Raw genomic sequence first — 18,784 nt, 5'->3', positions numbered from 1 at the left:
TTGGTCGGTCGCGCACTGAGACACAAGATGACTTGTCCACCTTGAGGGTCGACCCATGTGAGGTCGCTACGTGAGTCCAGTGGGTCGCGCCGTATAGCGAGGGATAGTGGCTTCGCGGCCGACACGAGAGCAACAGGAGTCAACCCACCACATTGGTCTGGCCGGTGCGATCTGCGACGCCGTGAGACGGGAGATCGGCGCGCCTTCCTGCGTCCGTTAAAGCGGCTGGCAGCGGACGGTTCGGTAGAGCGTTGAGGGTGCTGCGCCAGGTCTTCGCCAGAAATCGCAGTTTATTAGAAGTTAAGTGATTGGAGATATGTTGTTTCATTTACTTGTTAAATTCTACTTGTTTTCTTGGTGAGGTACCTGTGGCTTTGTTTTGGAGCCGTCCCACCATTCTTCTCCATTTGTCCACCTCCGGGAAGGTGGTTATTTAAGAATTGGGTGGTCGTTCTTCCCTTGTGGAGAAGGGGCGGATTAGAGCAACCTGCGGTTCGGGTTGTTCAGTAATCTACCTGTCAATCTGCCATACGTTAATAGCTGCCTCTGTCATGTTTGTCGGATTCGGTGTTAACGAATCTATTGCTTGAAGTGTAATGGCCGAATTCATGAAATATGTCTTTATCTTGCCTATCATCTTGAGAGGCTGTATATGTGTAATGTAGAGCATGTTTGGCTAACCTTGTATATTTTATGTAAGACTGATCTTCATGGGTTTTTATTTAAATGGTTATTTTAGTATATAAAGTTGCCACCTTTCCACCGCAAGAGGTTTTTTTTTTTATCAAGTTGCACATTTGGTGGCAAGTTAATCTTTTAATGTTAGTGTTTTGTACCATTTCCATCCCTCCTACGCGGTGCATAGGTTATGTGCTTGTGTGCGTTGTTAAAAGTTTTAGTTTAAATTAATCTTGTGTGTTGCAGATTTGCACCAGTGTAGTCTTTCAGAGGTTGTGTGCGCGGTCGTGACTACGGCCGCGTCAAAAGGGAGCAGCAAGGTTCTCAGCCAGAAAGCTCATAGTGTCAAAAAATTGTTCTTTCTGTCTCTGAATAAATTGTAACTTGATATTTAGAGGGTGCTTTCTGATTATAATTTTAAATCTGTTTCTAAAAAAATAGGCTTTTGGGAATAAAATTTCCATTTGTTGAAAGAAATTTGATTTGTTTTCATCAGTTACCCACTGGCAACTACTTCCACGCTCACATAGTATGATTAAATGTGTTAATGTTCTTGATAAATCGCAAGTAAATAAAGTAAATTCTTAAGAAAACGTTTTGAAAGTAAATTCACGGTTCAGACCTGAGACTGGACTGATAGTGTTACCTGGGTGACAGTCGATTCTGCACACAGGAAGGCCTCAGGACGTCAGATATCAAAATTCTCACGTCTCTCTAACAGACCATCACTGAAGGCCACATGCAAGACGTTCATAATCTAACTGAAATGGAGCTGACTGGCGACCCGATTTCAGTTCTGGAGAAGGGCCTTAACTTTGCTCCCACCCCTTGGTTCACGTCGGTCGCGGACATCGTCAGCACAGTTGAACAGGTTGCAGCGCGACTGCCATCTGAAGCAGCTGAATCAGTACGTTGGGAAACCTGCCTTGCTCTGACGAGAACTGAACCTATGGAGTCGAATATTACCTGCAGAGGGAGGACGGCCATTCGGGAAATGAGAGACTGTTGTCTTACCAACAAAGACAGTGCTATTGTTGTTCTTTCCCCTGAGGACTACATTGAGAAAATGCAGCGCCTACTAGATGACGACGCCTCCAGGAAGATCATCGCTTACCCCACAAAGAAGATGGAGAACAAGACAAGGGCTCTTCTCAAGGATGCTGATTTACCATATGGTTCACCAAGAAATGGTTACCTCAAGGACATGTACCACCAAAGCTTAATGGACTCCCTAATGTTCAAAAAGAGGGGATGCAGTTAAGTCCGATTGTCAACAATATTAAGGCACCTGCATACTTGCTGGCGAAATACCTGGTGGAAATACTAAGCCCTCAAGCAGGTAAATGTGCTTATCACATCCGTAATTCTGTAGATTTTGTAAATCGTCTCGACGGTTTCAGGCTGCAAGACTCAGATATCCTGGTGAGCATTGATGTTGTTTCGTTATTCACCAGATTGCCTCTACAAGAGTCAATCGAGCTTTTTGGGTAGAATTTGACGAAAAGACCACCGACCTTTTCAAGCATGTAATAACCTCCACGTCTTTTCTGTTTGATGGAGAATACTATGAACAAACGGAAGGAGTCGCAGTGCGCATCCCACTGTCACCTCTGGTCGGGAAATTGTGTATGGAGTACTTCGAGGAGGAAGCCTTGGCGTCATCCAAATGGAAACCTACTTGTCTTTTCCGTTATGTGGATGATACGTTCATCATCTGGTACCATGGTAGGGACAAGCTCCTGGACTTACTTACAATCTGAACTCCACACGTTCCAACATCCAATTGACAATGGAGACCGAAGCAAAAAGAATATTACCTTTCCTGGACGTTATGGTCAAGAGAAGAGCTAATGACACGTTGGGTCGCGATCTGTACAGGAAGAAAACGCACATTGATCTGCATTTGGATGCAGAGAGCTGTCACCACCCTTCTCAGAGAAATGGGGTTCTAAAAACACTGATACACAAGGCGCGCAGCATCTCAGACGCAGAGAGTCTGATCCAGCAGCTGGAACACCTCAGAATTGTATTCCAAAAGAACGTGTACACGGAATGGTAGATTAGACGCGCTCTCCGCCCCACCACTATAACAGAACCTTTGGAGACGGAAGAAATCACGTAGAATGAAGTAGACACCGCATTTATTCCGTACACTGCCACACTATCGGGGAAATCGGACGCTTATTAAAGAAACAACGAGCTAAAACTGTCTTTTGCTCGCTCAGTAAATCAGGAGCGTTATTGGGAAGTTTGAAAGATGATCTCGGCTTGCGGAAGCCCGGCATATACCAGAGTCCTGTGAGTGTATTAAGACGTAAATCGGACAGAAAGTGCGCACCACCGAAGATCGTTGCCTATAACACCCAGGACACACACGTCTGAAGTATCATTACAAGTCCAAGGTCGCAGAGCACTGTCTGTCCGAAAAAACACGAAATGGATTACAAGCGTACCGAGATCTTGGCCCAGACTTCTAAATACTGGGACAGCGTGGTTAGGGAGGCCATAGAATTTCTCAGCAGGGACGTACTCGTCAACCGAGACTGCGGTTATAGTTTTAGCATGGCATGGGAAGTAGCACTGAGTATAATGAAGGAGACACTTAGCAACGAAAACGATGTGGTGAGCTGGGCGGTCTTGGCAACTACACCGACGCTGCCACAGAAGCCGACCCATGCGTCTCCTCAACTGCCGAAGAGCGACCGCGGGCGCAGACCGCAGATGGAACGGCCATTAAGATATTGTGCACGTTCGACACTATGGACCGGAAGTACACCCGTGAAATTCTCGATCAACAAATACGCTGGGAGAAACTGAAGAATGACAAAATATGTCTACATGACTTAGGTTTCTGTTTCAACAGTGAAATGTAAAAGATGGTAACTGTGCTGTGGTTGCACATTATAGGTGTATACGTAAGGATGTTTTACCGTATTAACTTATTTAGTTAGCTGATTTTTGTGTCACAAGGCCACACATAATTGATGGTGAACTTGATGATGGTGTTAGATGTGGCGATGGTATCACTATCGTGATGGGGATCTGCCACATGCTTAGAGAATAAAAAGTGGGGGGTACCGGAAGTAAAGAAGTTCAGTATCGTGTCAACAGAGAAGCTACTTCTTCCTCAGATTAAAGTCGATAAATCTGGCCGCCAAGAACAAGCGCATGTATTTAATGTAGACATTCGTTGTTGTAGCTTATTTCACTTGTAATGAAAACTTCTTGGGTTCCGGATTCTAACCTGAATACTGTTTGGATTGTGATTCAAACCAAGCAGCATTGACGGACGCAGACTTCGGTTCTTATGAAGTCACTCATGTTCTGCAAACGGTCTTGTCAAAGGGGGCGGAGGAGCGGACGGAGGTTCAGGGCAATCTCTTGCCCTTAGTGTGGGAAACTGCGCTGAAAAGGGGGAAGAATCAATATGGATAAATGGTATAAATATACAGAAGACAATGGGAGCCACAGCGTTAAAGACTCATAAAGTGTATCCACGGGACATGTATTCTGTAAACGAAAAAGTTTCATCACGATGTCCCCATTGGTAAAAGATTCCACAAAAGCCCCCATTCAGATCTTCGGAGAGGGTTGCCAAGGAGGAGATGACCATGAGAAGTAGATTCAATGACCAACGAAATAGTAAGATCCTACGAGTCGTAGAGTGAAATGTCTGAATTTTGAACGTGGTAGCGAAGCTAGAAAATCTGGAAAGGGAAATTTACGTGCCCTGTCTAGATACAGCGGGATGCACAAGCGCAGTCTAGATACAGGGGTTTCGGAGAATTGAAATGGAAAGACGAAAAGTATTTTAGATCAGATGCATATAGGGTAACATAAACAGCAGCAGAAAGTGGTAGGATTCGTAAAGAACAAAGTAGGTAGGCCACAGAGTGTCACTGTGAATAGTTTAGTAATAGGTTTGTTCTCATCAGAATCGATAGCAAACCATCATCGACAACAATAGATCAGGTATACATGCTGATGTTGCAAGCGGAGCATGAAAGCTACAGAAAGTATATGAGGATATTCAATAGGATTAGAATACGGTTGTAGCGCATGGAGTAAGAAAATGGTTACTGGAGAATATGGACTTGGTAATATTATTGAGAGAGGAGAAAGGCAAAATTATTTCTACAAAAAATTTCAGCTAATAAGACTGAATACTTGTTTCAAGAATCATAGGAGGAGGAACTTTTCTTGCAAAAACACTAAGAGATGCAGGAAGTTTTCAGTTAGAATACATCATGGTCGGCAGAGATTGCAAAATCAGATAAAGGATTGTAAAGAGTGCTCTGGAGCCGTTACAGATTTAGATCACAATTTACTCATGATGAAAAGCAGACTGATGTTCAAGATTATACAGGGTGGTCCATTGATAGTGACCGGGCAAAATATCTCATGAAATTAGCATCAAACGAATAAATCTGTTCGAGCATGACAGGGGAAAACAGATGGCGCTGTAGATGGTCTACTAGATGGCACTTTCATAGATCAAATTGATACAAATGGCATTTTTTAAATAGGAACCCCAATTTTTATTACATATTTCAATAGTACCTAAATAAACATGAATGCTTGATGTTGGACAGTTGTTTTGCTTTGTGATACATCGCGCTGTAATATTCCAACAATTATACGTAATATGCCTCGCACATTTAGATGAGCAGTTGGAAACAACGTGGTTTTTTAAATTAAAACACAAAAAGTAGTTACGTTTGGACTTTATTTCTGTTGATCCAATATGATACATTTACTTTATCACAAATGATGGGAACGCGTACTGTTACTCCGTGAGTAATAATCTCAATAATGCAACAAGAGCTCAAAATCATGTCATTCAACTCCAATGTATTTGGCAATACGCGAACAGAAATTCCTCTCAACTGCGAGTAGATCGCCTTCAGTAACGGTCGCACATGCATTGAAAATGCGCCGACGCATATTTTTAGGCGTTGTCGGTGGATCACGATAGCAAATATCAGTTTCCTCCAAAGAAAGAAGTCCGGAGTTGTAAGGTCCGGTGAACGTGCAGGCCATGGTATGTGCTTCTACGACCAGTCCACCTGTCATTAAATATTCTATCTAATACGTTTTCAACTGCACGCCTACTATGTGCCGGACATCCATCATGTTGAAACTTCCTGGCAGATTAAAACTGTGTGCCGGACCGAGACTCGAACTCGGGACCTTTGCCTTCGCAGGAGAGCTTCTGTAAAGTTTGGAAGGTAGGACACGAGGTCCTGGCAGAAGTAAAGCTGTCAGGACGGGACGTGAGTCGTACTTGGGTAGCTCAATTGGTAGAGCACTTGCCCGCGGGAGGCAAAGGTCCCGAGTTCGAGTCTCGGTTCGGCACACAGTTTTAATCTGTCAGGAAGTTTCATATCAGCGCACACTCCGCTGCAGAGTGAAAATCTCATCCATCATGTTGAAAGTACATCGCCATTCTCTTACGAAGTGAAACATCTTGTATTAGGTAAAACATTAATTAAGAAATCGGCACACATTGCTCCATTTCGATTGCCATCGATAAATTAAGAGTGAATTAGATGCCCTTCCATAAATCCACACCATAAACTAACCCATCAGGGTCGCTGGTGTTCCACTTGTCGCAGCTATCGTGGGTTTTCCGTTGGTCAGTAGTGCATATTATCAAGGTTTACGTTACCTCTGTTAATGAATGACGCTTCGTCAATAAACTGAACTCTTGAAAAAAACCTGTTATCGTTTTGTAATTTATTTTTTGCCCAGTGCCAGAAGTTTACACGTCGTTCAAAAACATCGTCACGCAATTCCTAGTGCACAGAAATATGGTATGGGTGAAATGCTTGATGACGTAGAATTATCAAAACCAACGTTTTTGAAATTCCCGATTCCCATTCGATTTGTCTGCTACCGCTTTGCGAACCAGCCTCACCTGCATCTAAACAACTGGCGCTGAAAACTTATTTGGGCATCTTAGTTTGTTGCCGCTCTTGGATGCGTTTTCTTCTTTGGGTTAACACTTCCAATCTCTTTAAATACATTAACTATCCGACGAAAGGTACCGGCACTTGGATGCTGTCTGTCAGGATAACGACCAACATACATAGCAAAAGCTTGGAGGGCATTTTGATCACAACAGTCATAAATAAACACCCTATCCACTTTTTCTGCGAGTATTAAACGTTCCATTTTAACAAGATTACGTCTTCCTCCTAATTTTTATTACTGCACAAGTGTTGGTATTATTTGGGGGGGGGGGGTTCGATACCCACTGGAGGGGGCGGGCTGCCAACAGCTCAGTACACCGTTCTTCAGCCTATAGATTATTTAAAAACACAATAAGAAGATAATAAACAATAAAAACAGGTGATAAAAACGGTGACTTTTTAAATTGCAACATGGCGTAAATTTGTGGAAGTTAAAATATAAAAACAAAGGGTTGGTGATGCTAACTAAATGGTTCAAATGGCTCTGAGCACTATGCGACTTAACTTCTGAGGTCATCAGTCGCCTAGAACTTAGAACTAATTAAACCTAACTAACCTAAGGACAGCACACACATCCATGCACGAGGCAGGATTCGAACCTGCGACCGTATCGGTCGCTCGGTTCCAGACTGTAGCGCCTAGAACCGCACGGCCACTCTGGCCGGCGATGCTAACTAAGACACACAGTAAACAGAGAGGTACAATAGTAGACAGACAATTAAAAAACACGACGACAGCCTGGTTTCTGTTCGCAAGAGGTCAAAACCACACCTAGTGACTGTATGGTTTCTGTTCGCAACACATCAAAAATGATGCACAACACTTAACACTCACTAAAACACTGCACTAAAGAGTAGACACAAAGATGACACACGAACAGCGTAAGGCAGATGGGGGGCAGGACCTGGACAGATGAGGTGGAAAAAGGGGGAAGGAGAGGAAAAGAAAAGTGCGGGAGGAGGCGATGGAGGGAGAGGACTCATAAAAGGGGAGGCAGGGTGGACGCGAGAGGGAGTGCAGAACGCAGAAGAGGAGGCAAAAGGACTTGGGGGAGAGAAAGGAGTCAGAGGGTAGGTTGGGAAAACATAATGGGAGGGGGTAGGTGAAGAGGGTGCCTGGGAAAAGAACAGAAGTAGGGAGAGGGAAGTGAAGTTGATAGAAGGGATAAATGGAGGGAGAGAGGGCATCATCCAGGAGAGGGAGTTGATGGAAGCCACCTTGGGAAAGGAGATTAAGCTTGTAGAGATGGAGAGTAGGTGGGACTCAACAGTGAAGGTGTAGCAGCAGGTGGGGACAGGAGAGGAGTGGAGCTACCATTAGATGAGGAGGTGTAGAGGATGCAGATATGTTCGAGGGTTCGAGGAAAGGGAGCAGATGGGGGAAAGGAATCAGGTCATAGGATCCACATAGGGGGTGGGAGGCTTATAAAGAAGGTGATGCAGAGTGCATGGTGCTCAAGGATCAGGAGGAATTTATGGAATTTGGGGAGGGGAGCAGAGATCCAGGTGGGACTGGCATGGCAGAGGATGGGATGGATCAAGAATTCTTAGGTGTGGAGGATGGTAGTGGGTTTCAACCCCCATGTCCCGCCAGAGAGGAGCTTGAGGAGTTGGGGGCGGTCATGGGCTGTGGACTGGATAGAGCAGAGATGAGGGTTCCAGGTAAGGTGACGGTCAATGGTGAGTCCAATGTTGGTGAGGATGAAGGGGAGGTGGACGGGACAGGCACAGATGCTAAGGGAAAAAGTAAGGAGCTGGAAGAAGGGAGTGGTACAACTTATGATGATTGCCTGGCTCTTGGAAGGATTGAGTTTTAGGAGCCACTGGTCACACCATGTGGCAAAGGGTCAACGTGATTCTGAAGAAAGCTTTGGCACCGTTGAAGGGTAGGAGTGAGGATAAGGAATTCGGTGTCATCGGCGTACTGCATGAAGTGTATTGGAGGGTGGAGGGGGGGGGAGTTGTGTTGGGGCGTATCTACTGTGTACAGGAGCTAAACAAGCGTATTATCATAGCTAATTTAAGTAACGAACTGCACATAGTGCTACCGGGTGCGTTCCTACATTTGTGAGAATACTGCAGACCCAACCATCTCAAAGCGAAACAAAAATTCCAAATCAAAAGTTCCTATTTTTTACATACTATACAAATGTGTAATAAGAAATTGGGGTATCTATTTAAAAATAATGCAGTTTCTATCAATAGCACCTATGGACTTCTAGTGATCTATCCATAGCGCCATCTCTTTTCCCCGTAACGCTCGAACAGGTTTGTTCTTGTTATTTTTTCGTTTGACGCTAATTTCGTGAAATATTTGGCCCAGTCACTATCAATGGACCACCCTGTATATGTGAAGTCAGCCTTTTCGGACATGTCTGAGAGATCAAACATCATTCTCATCCAGTATTCACTATGAATCAATACGTAAGGACACAAAGCCATTAGCAGCCAGAGGACTTTGATCTATATCTATTGGGCAAGGTGAAAATTGGTGCCAGACTGGACCGACATTTCCTGCTCACTAGGCATATGCGATGACCGCTATACCATCCAGGCACACTGACCATCACAACTGCACGCATACCCTAGCACGCCTCCCGTCTGACTCAAATACTCAACTTATATGACTTCGAACAGACACAAGGTGGTCCATTGATAGTGACCGGGCCAAATATCTCACGAAATAAGCATCAATCGAAAAAACTGCAAAGAACGAAACTCGTCTAGCGTGATGGGGGAAACCAGATGGCGCTATGATTGGCCCGCTAGATTGCGCTGCCGTAGGTCAAACGGATGTCAAATGCGTTTTTTAAGTAGGAACCCCCATTTTTATTACATATTCGTGTAGTACGCAAAGAAATATGAATGTTTTAGATGGCCCACTTTTTTAGCTTTGTGATAGATGACGCTGTAATAGTCACAAACGTATAAGTACGACGTATCACGTAACATTCCGCCAGTGCGGACGGTATTTGCTTAGTGATACCTCCCGTGTTAAAATGGACCGTTTACCAATTGCGGGAAAGGTCGATATCGCGTTTATGTATGGCTATTGTGATGAAAATGCCCAACGGGATTGTGCTATGTGTACTGCTCGGTATCCTGGACAACATCGTCCAAGAGTCCGCACCGTTCACCGGATAGTTACGTTTTTTAAGGAAACAGGAAGTGTTCAGCCACATGAGTAACGTCAACCACGACCTGCAACAAATGATGATACCGAAGTAGGCGTTTTAGTTGCTGTCGCGGCAAATCCGCACATCAGTAGCAGACAAACTGCGCGGGAGTCGGGAATCTCAAAAACGTCCGTGATGAGAATGCTACATCAACATCGAATGCACTCGTACCATATTTCTATGCACCAGGAATTGCATAGCGACGACTCTGAACGTCGTGTACAGTTCTGCCACTGGGCACAAGAGAAATTACGGGCCGATGACAGCGTGCGGTTGAAGCGGTATTGAATAGCATATTTCTTAACAGGTGGATTGATCGTCGAAGCACCATGCCATGGCCCGCACGTTCACCGGATCTGACGTTCCTGGATTTCTTTCTGTAGGAAAGTTGAAGTATATTTGCTACCGTGATCCACCGACGACGCCTGACAACATAAGTCAGCGCATTGTCAATGCATGTGCGAACATTAAGAAGGCGAAATACTCGCTGTTGAGAGGAATGTCGTTACACGTATTGCCAAATACAATGAGGTTGGCGTACATCATTTTGACCATTTATTGCACTAATGTGGTATTCACAGGTAACCACGCTGTTAAGCATGCCTTCTCAGAAATGATAAGTTCCCAAAGGTACATGTATCACATTGGAACAACCGAAATAAAATGTTCAAACGTACATACGTTCTGTATTTTAATTTAAAAAACCTACCTGTTACCAACTGTTCCTCTAAAATTGTGAGCCATATATTTGTGACTATTATAGCGCCATCTATCACAAAGCGAAAAAAGTGGTCCAACTAAAAGATTCATATTCCTTTACGTACTACATGAATATGTAATTAAAAATGGGGGTTCCTATTTAAAAAAAACGCAGTTGATATCCGTTTGACCTATGGGAGCGCCATCTAGCGGGCCAACCATAGTTACGTCTGGTTTCCCCCTTCAAGCTAGAGAAGTTTCGTTCTTTGTAGTTTTTCGTTTGACGCTTATTTCGTGAGATATCTGGCCCGGTCACGATCAATGTACTACCCTGTATAACTAAGGCGGTGACGGCCAATGATCCCTTCCGTGCAGGTGCTCACAACCTCGACGTCTTACGGGAACTGGCTAGATGCTACGATTAATGAGGCTAATGAGCAAGGGAACTATATCGGTAGTGTGTGGTATGAGTTGAGAATTTGAGTCTGACAGGAAGTGTGCTAAAGTATGGCGACCACTTTATGCAAACAGCTAGTGGTGAGTGCATCTGCTTAGTAAGTGGGAGACCAGGGTTCGAATCGCGGTGGAGCACATATTTTAGACTTGACCCATTGACGTAAATCAGGGTCCATATACTTCTTCAGCTGGTTCAGGTGGAAGTCATGCAGCTGCCTGTTCCACTGCACTGATATCCGTAATAGGTGTGGATTTAGGAGTTGGTGCAAAGTTGAGCCCTCTCTTAAGAACTGAGAGTGCGTCCTCATCCAATTGCCTGGCCGTGAGATTGATGATAGTCGGATGTCCAGAGACCTTTCTTCATGCAGTGTCAGCTGTGGTCCATGTGGCACCATGAATCCATCTCCACGTCGTGGAATTGACAGGGTTGGCGAGCTGTAGATTATAGTTTGACAAGTTCTCTGTTAGTCGTCTAGCTACGAGCGAATAAAACGTATTCTTTCGTGGCTAGGCTGGCACGTTTCTTGATTCTTCTGGCTGGCGCTGAATGAATGTGATGTGTGACTTTGGCGAAGTTCGGCACCACACGCTCTTCACGCCATCTCACAAGGAATCCAAGTGGACTCTGTAAACGGCTTCTCCTGTGGGGCAGCCACAAGTCTTCTCATGCTGTGATACGTAAGAAAACCTGTCGTGCTCTTACGAAAAATAAACCCGTGAAACCGAACATCCCTATCAGGGAGAGGGCGACCTTACGGGAGCTACGAGAAGATCCAAATATCGTGGTATTACCAGCAGACAAGGGCAACACAACTGTGATCTTATCAGGATTACATTGAGAAAATACGGGGCTTTGCTAGAAGGCAGGGCATATCAGAAGATCAACACATCCTACCAAGAGAGTGGACAGGAGGACCATGACTCTTCTCAGGGAATCCGGCTTACCAAACGGTGTTGTGAAGAAGCTATAGCAGAAGGCATGTGTTCCACCGAGACTTTATGGTCTCCGGATGATACACCAAGATGGAGTGCCTTTACCCTCTATAGCAAGCAACACTGGTGCTCCGACGTACCCACTTGCAAAATACCCGAAGGATAAGGATATGCTTAGCCCTTATGTCGGAAAATTTACACATCGTAATCGCGACTCAGTGGATTTTGTCGGGCGGCTTAACAACTTCACACTTCGTGATTCGGACATCCTTGTGAGTTTCGATGTTGCCTCTCTCTTCACGAGGGTGCCTTTGCAGGAATCCTTGGAACATATTAGAAATTTGGCGCAGAGACGACCAACCTTTTTAGATACATCCTGACGCCGTCATACTTTCCCTTCGACGGTACATACTACGAGTGGACGGAAGGATTAGTCATGAGGAATCCACTTTCACCACTCATTGCCAACTTGTTCATGGAACATTTGGAGGAGGAAGCCTTGGGTATTCAGCGCAGTGGAAATCTATTTGTTTCTACTGCAATGTTGACGACTCCTTTGTCATATGTCCACATGGTAGAGACAAGCTGAATAGTTTCCTCATAGCCGCGCAGGATTAGCCAAGCGGTATACGGCGCTGCAGTCATGGACTGTGCGGCTGGTCGCGGCGAAGGTTCGAGTCCTGCCTCGGGTATGGGTGTGTGTGTTTGTCCTTAGGATAAGATAGGTTAAGTAGTGTGTAAGTTTAGAGACTGATGACCTTAGCAGTTAAGTCCCATAAGATTTCACACACATTTGAACATTTTTGAACAGTTTCCTCATACATCTCAGTTCCATACACCAGGACATCAAGTTCAATGTGTAAGTCGAAGTGGATGGAGTGCTCCCCTTTCTGGACGTCCTGGTTAAAAGAAGAGCAGATGGCACATTGGGCCACAACGTGTACCGTAAGAAGACGCACACCGACCTTTACTTACATACAAGCCGGCCGGAGTGGCCTTGCGGTTCTGGGCGCTACAGTCTGGAGCCGAGCGACCGCTACGGTCGCAGGTTCGAATTCTGCCTCGGCATGGATGTAGGTTACTTAGGTTTAAGTAGTTCTCAGTTCTAGGCGACTGATGACCTCAGACGTTAAGTCGCATAGTGCTCACAGCCAGCCTTACATACAAACAACTGCCACCTTCCAGAGGAATGGCGTATTCGCAACAATGGGCCCTTACCCTGACTGACAATGATAGACTTAACCAAGAACTTGGATCGGTTTTTCGGAAAATCGTCTCTACAGAGAAGCAAATACGGAGAGCTCTACGTCCCACAACGAATGTACAACTGGAGGAAAAGAGGAAGCTCAGGAGTATGGGGACAAAACAGTTATTCCGTTCTGTGGCGCTTTGTCGAGAAAGATAGGTCGAATCCTTCAGAAACATCAAGAAAAGACTATCTTTCGCCCACCAATTAAGACACAGGCACTGCTTTGTAATGCCAAGGACGATCTAGGACTACGCAAATCCGGAGTCTACCAGATCCCCTGCGAAAGTCGCTTCACTTACATAGGTCAAACGGTGCATACTATCGAAGATCATTGCCAAGAACATCAACGGCGTACCAGACTGCAGCACCCTAAAAAGTCGGAGGATGCTGAACAATGCCTCTCTGAATTACACAGAATGAATTACGACCAGACGAATGCTCTGTCACAGACGTCCAAATACTGGGACTGTGTCATTAAAGAATCTATCGAGGTTCGAGTACAGGGACTGGTGATCAATTGAGATAGCGGTTGCATCCATCGTAAGGCCCGGGTATCTGCTTTGAATTTGATTACAAGGAGAAAGAACACATCCCACGACGAACTGACTTCGAGAACATGCAGAGATACTAAGAAGACGCCGAAAGCACGCGCCCCTGGACGCAGACTGCGAACGGAACAGATGACTGACTCTCCGCACCTGGGCGAAACCGCATTGGAAACGCTTGGAGGGGGGGAGGGAAGGGGGGAGGAGATAAAAGGCTGGCGCCGGAGCCTGGGCCATCAGTTTGAGGGTACTGGAAACAAGGGAATACCTTGGGGCAGTGTTCCTCGACGTCTCCCGAGCGTTTGACTCGGTGTGGCAAGACGGTCTCGAGTTCAAACTTTTTAAACGAGGGATACCGACGTCCCACATGACTCTACTGCGGCCGTACCAATCTGAACGAACCTCTCACGTGAGGACCGACGACGGTACGTCCACAGAGCGGTAGATACATGCAGGAATGCCGCAAGGGGTCGGTACTCGGCCCCCCGCTGTACTCCCTGTACACTGCCGACGCCCCGAAAGTGGCAGGAGTTGAACTGGCGCTGTACGCTGATGATACGGGCCTGTTCAGTCGCAGCATGAATGTCCAGGTGCTGAGTAACCGCCTCCAACGCGGGTGAGACGCCTTGGGCTCATTGGTAACCAAATAGCGGCAGAAAATCAACGTCACGAAGTGCCGGGCAGTTGTCTTCACCCGAAGACTTCCGCCGCCTGGGCTTACGCCAGTCGAAATCCTGGTAGAACCTATCCCATGGAGTGGGACGGGAAATTCTAGGCGTCAGCCTAGACCGCAGGCTCACCTGGAAGCATCACACCCGTGATGTCAAAGGGAGAGAAATAGGACGCCCTCGCACCCTGTCCGCTGCTAAAACCGCAGCCCTTATTGCCAACGCAACACGGCATCACGCTAACATTGGTCCGCCCACTGTTAGAGTATGCGGCCGTGTTCTGGGGGAAAGCCGCAGCTGTTCAGCGGATACAGAATCGCGCCCTGAAGACTGCCATGCATCTTCCGAGGTGCTACTCGACGCGCCAAGTCCATGAGGGCACCAGATCCTGCCCCTCCGAGATAGGATTCGCGCCATCGCCAAGAAGTTCTACGAGAAAGCGGGCCACCCGCAACCGGCTCATCCGAGGACTGGGCCAACAACCTCACCACAGGCCAACCACGCGTTGGCCTGACCTGCTGAGGGATTAAGTTTTACTAATCCCCCATTAGATTGTGTTTATCTCTTTTACAGATCTATTCTCTCGCCACTAGGAACAGCAATAATGACAAATTTTTGTCTAAACTGCACCATCTCGAACCAAGGACAGGCTCGTCTTTTCAGCGTCAGCGTCAGCGTCTCGACGGTCAGTTCGTCAGGGCACCTGATGATGGCAACGTAGTCGCTTGCCAAAATATTGTGCCCGTTGGACACTAACACGTGGCTGTTGACCCGTGAGATTTTTCGTCATGAAGTACACCTGGAGTAACTGAAGAATCACATGAATGGACATGATCAAAAAGGGCAGTCACATAGGTTGGAAAGGAAAACTTAGTTACAAGGAAGATAACTGGAATGGAACCAACGGTAACAGAAGAAATACTTCATTTCATCGACGGAAGAAGAAAGTAAAATAATGATTAGGTTTAATTCTGGAAAACAGAAATACAATTCCTTAGGAATGAAATAAATAAGACGGGCAGGGAAGCTAAGGTGGAAAGGGTGCATGAGAAATAGAAAGAAATAGAAATGGAAAACATAATTGAGAAGACTACTCAGCATGTAGAACAGTCAAAACAAACTTTGATGAAATTAAAACAAGTACGGTAACATTCAGAGTGCAGTGGGATACACTGTCAAATACAGAGGAGAGAGGGAGTAGGGGGAAAGAGCACACTGAAGGTCTCTGTGAGGGGGAGTACTTGTCTGATGATCTGACAGAAGAAGAAACATGAGACGACTGGGAAGACACAGGGGATCCAGTATAGCATTAGAATTTAAAAGAGATTTGGGGAACTTAAGACAGAAGGAATAGATTGCATTCCATTGGATTTTCTAAAGCCATTCGCGGATATGGCAACAAAACGACTATTCATGTAACTGTGTAGAATGAATAACCCTGTCGTTATACCACCTGATAATTCCAAAGTTAGCAAGAGCTAACAAGTTCGAGAATTATCGCACAATCAGCTTACGAGCTCACGCATCTAAATTGCTGACAAGAATATGATACAGAGGAATGGAAAAGAAAATTGATGCTCTGTTACATAACAATCGATTTTGGTTTAGGAAAGGTAAAGGTTCCAAAGAGGCAATTCTGACGTTGCGGTTGGCAATGAAAGTGAGACTGAAGAAAAATCAAGACACGTTCATAGGAGCTGTTGACCTGGAAAAACCGAACGACTGCGTGAAATGGTTCAAATGGTTCAAATGGCTCTGAGCACTATGGGACTCAACTGCTGAGGTTATTAGTCCCCTAGAACTTAGAACTAGTTAAACCTAACTAACCTAAGGACATCACAAACATCCATGCCCGAGGCAGGATTCGAACCTGCGACCGTAGCGGTCTTGCGGTTCCAGACTGCAGCGCCTTTAACCGCACGGCCACTTCGGCCGGCGCGTGAAATGGTGCAAGATTTTCGAAATGCTCAGCAAAATCGGGGCAAAGTATAGGGAAAGACGGGTAATACACAATATGTACGGCAGACAGGAGGAAACAACAAAAGTGGATGACCAGGAATGAAGTGTTAGGATTAAAGGGGTGTAAGACAGGGGTGTAACCTTTCGGCCCTGCAATTCAGCAATTCAATCTATGCGTCGAAGAAGAAGTGACGGAAATAAAATAACGGTTCAAGAGTGGGATTAAATGTCAGTGGTGGGATTCGCTGATGACTTTGCCATCCTCGGTGAGGGTGAAGAATAATTAGAAGATGTGTTTAAGGGAATTAACAGTCTAATGAGTACAGAATATGGATTGAGAATGAAAACGAAGGAAGAAGAAACTGTCGAGAAGTAATTCAAATGAGAATACCGGCAAATTTAACATCAAAATTGGTGGTCACGAAGCAGGCGAAGTTAAGGAATTCTACTACCTAGGCAGCAAGAAGGACATAAGACTAGCACTGGCAAAACGGCATTTCTGGCCAAGAGACGTCTTCTGTTAACAAACATACCTCTTAATTTCAGGAAGCAATTTCTGAGAATTTACTGTTGGAGCACAGTATCGTATGATAGTCAAACATGGAATGTGGGAAATCCACGTGGTCTCATAAGATAAGGAGTCCTCTACAGAATCGACGAGGAAAGGAATACATGTAAAGCACTGAGAAAAAGAAGACACATGATAATAGGACATCAGGGAATGACTTCCATAGTACTAGAGGGAGCTGTACAGAGTAAGAACTGTAAAGTAACAAGGACATTTTGAATATATCCGCCAAGTAGTCGACGACATAGGTTAAAAGTCCTACTCTGTGGTTAAAAGTTCGGCACAGGAAGGATTTCGTGGCGGGCTGCATCAAACCATTCTCAAGAGTGACGAAAAAGAAATTGTTGAAATCTGCGCAACAATTTTACAGTAAGATTTTACGGGTTTTCAGTTAGCTGATATAGAGAGGTCGTCTGAACGGATGGTCCGAGTATTAATGGAATGTTTTGTAAAAGTTGAAAGTCTGACCTGTAGTAACGTGAAGTAAATAGTTTCGGAAGAGATTTCTGTATCTACCAGTGAGTAGCTACATATTCGACGACTCCCACTAGATGTCTGTGTAGACTCTAAAGGATGAGGATCTTTCGGGAAGACCTATTGACTAATTTCGATCTGGGGTTTGAAGTGGTGTACTAATACTCAGTAGCAGAATGACTATGCATCTGTTACTCAAAGCTGGGTGTGAGTATTAGTTGATGGAAGGCAGTTTAGAAGTTACAGCTACAGAAATACCACTTGCTTTTGAAACCTTACACACACACCATTATACAGGTTGGTAATCCGTTTAGAGAGGAGGCTAACTCCTAATGACTGAAGCTCTTGAATCGAAATATAAGTAGTGGTAGCACAGAGTTAATTTTGTTTCATTTTCTACTTTAAGACCAGGCCTAACAGCCAGAAAAGAATATTTCAATCGCAGCTCCCATTTACTAGTGCTGTGTAAGAAAGCATAAAAGTAAATATTTAATTTGTTGATGCATTCAAAAAAATCGCTGGCTAAGAGTATTCCAGTAAATTATCCAAAGGACAGACAATTAAAAATGTTAGTAATTAATTTCAAAAAACAATCGTATATTTCACAAAAAGAAACAGAAAGTATTGTCTGAACAAAGAAATACCAACAAAAAAAAGAGAAAAGCAAAGGAAAAGTTACTCTGGATAGAAAATAAGATGTGGTATATGGAGTACTCACAGACAAAATTGAGACAGCTAGAGGGAGTTTCATGTGTTGGTAACCACATGTTATATTCCTAAGTATTACAGTATTAAGAAGAACAGAATCAGAGCCAGTAAAACAGTGCTACCTGTGTGAATATTTAGCAAAAAACGTATGTAAGTGAAGAACGTGTGATTGCTATATTAGGTATCATGTAGTCTGAAAACCTTATTTCTTCCCACAGAGGTCATATGCGTTTGTCGGAGAAAGGGAGAGAGAGAGAGAGAGAGAGAGAGAGAGAGAATGTGATACAGTACCAGCTGCAGTAACCATTTTCTGGTGGTTACACGATTTGTAATTGCAGAAGTAACAAACAGTATCCTAAAGTAAGTCCGGCTGGATAGCCACGCGGTCTGACCCGCTGCTTCCCGAGCGGGAAGGCGTGCCGGTCGCCGGCAGGAATGCGCCCGGCGGATTAGTGTCGAGTTCCGGTGTGCTGGCAGCCTGCGGATGGTTTTTAAGGCGGTTTTTCATCTACCTCGGCGAATGAGGGTAGTTCGCCTTATTCTTCCTCAATTACACTATGTCGGCGATTGCTGTGCAAACATTGTCTACAAGAACGCGTACACGGTAATTCATCTACCACGCAAACATTTGACATTTGGGGCTACACTCGTCTTGTATGAGACGTTCCTTGCACGGGGGGGCACTGAGGGCCTAACCGCC

This window comes from Schistocerca nitens, chromosome 8, assembly GCF_023898315.1.
Source record: "Schistocerca nitens isolate TAMUIC-IGC-003100 chromosome 8, iqSchNite1.1, whole genome shotgun sequence".
Lineage (NCBI taxonomy): Eukaryota > Metazoa > Arthropoda > Insecta > Orthoptera > Acrididae > Schistocerca > Schistocerca nitens.
Note: the sequence above shows the minus strand (reverse complement) of the source record.